Raw genomic sequence first — 1,490 nt, forward strand, 5'->3', positions numbered from 1 at the left:
AATAATACATTGAATGTAAACCTTCAGTTGTAACTCTTTCTTTTTAAATTATGAGGCTAAGTAAGGGTATGCTTCTCAGTGTGACACTCGGATAATTATCTTTTTAGAAATTACATACCATGTGATTCTAAGAGCATGTACCTAGATAATTAAATGTGTTTGTAGGACTATTTGAATGGAAAATAGAAAATATTTTTACAGTTAACAATTATTTTCTTTTATCTTTGAAATGAGGTTCCTATTTTACCTTTAATTGGGACATACTGGAGTGTCTGTCTGTGCTGTACCAAAACTATTTTGTAATGAGCAGCAAATCACAGTGCCTATTTTTTTGACGCATGACAACATTGTTAATCACTGAAGTCACTAGCGCAGAATCACCATGCCACCTTTAATAAGCAGCAAATAGAATTTCTGCTTATTTGCTGGAGATTCTTAGAATAACAAACATTTTTCATTATATTCAGAAAGCTATTCCAGAATTTCCAGAATTATATTGGGACAGTCTCTGCTTTTCTCAGTTGATATAGAAATCAGCAACAGGTCAAATGGTCTTGTAGCTACAAAAATGTGACAATTTTTTTTTTATTGAAATAACGCTTTACTATAACATATGTTCAATTTCACATTATATAAACTCCGTATATATGTAGGGCCAGGTCCAGCATATTCCTCACATGAATGAGGCCCCTAATTTGACTTCTAGCACCAAAACCCCAACAAATAGCAACAAAAACCAACCAACCAATTATGTGAGTACACACGCACACATGTGTGTGCACATACACACACACCTGTATATTATATATACAGATATACAATTTTATCGTTCACTGAACAGTTGACCCCTTTTACCTGATTAACCCACCTACTTCCCTATCTTTTTAGTAACTGCTAATTTGATCTTCTTGTCGAGAAGCTTAACTTTGTCTTATTTAGCTAATCAATTTGTACTCTTTAATTATGTACCTATATGAAAGGAATCACACAGTGTATCTCTCTATATGACTTACTTACCAAAGCACATTGCTATGCTGTTGCAAATCATAGGATTTGATTTATAGTTGAATAGAATTTCAATGAGTATATATATACATGATTTTGATCCAGTTGTATGTTGTCATAAATAGCTACTTTAATACAGGTAAATTCTTTGAATTTTAACACACTATAACTGTAAAAGGAGTTTTCCCAGAACCATTGATTTTATTTCATTATCAATGTGGTAGATCGTTCAGTACAAACTTGGAAGCATTGTAGCCACAATTCCAAACATGTTGATCTAGTATTTTGAAGAATTTTTCCAAAGGATGTAGCTCATGCGATCTCCTCTTTAACATATAGTTTTTAACCAGATACTCTTTATTTCTAGGTAATAGAATAGTAATGTGGATGCACTATGTTTTCTTTTCCCAAAACCAGTAGCCCTAAGAATTGAAATTTAGTTATTATGGTCCTGTGCCTTCCATGTTATATTTACCAAACCATAT

This window comes from Sorex fumeus, unplaced genomic scaffold (assembly GCF_029834395.1).
Source record: "Sorex fumeus unplaced genomic scaffold, SorFum_2.1 ptg000024l, whole genome shotgun sequence".
Taxonomy (NCBI): domain Eukaryota; kingdom Metazoa; phylum Chordata; class Mammalia; order Eulipotyphla; family Soricidae; genus Sorex; species Sorex fumeus.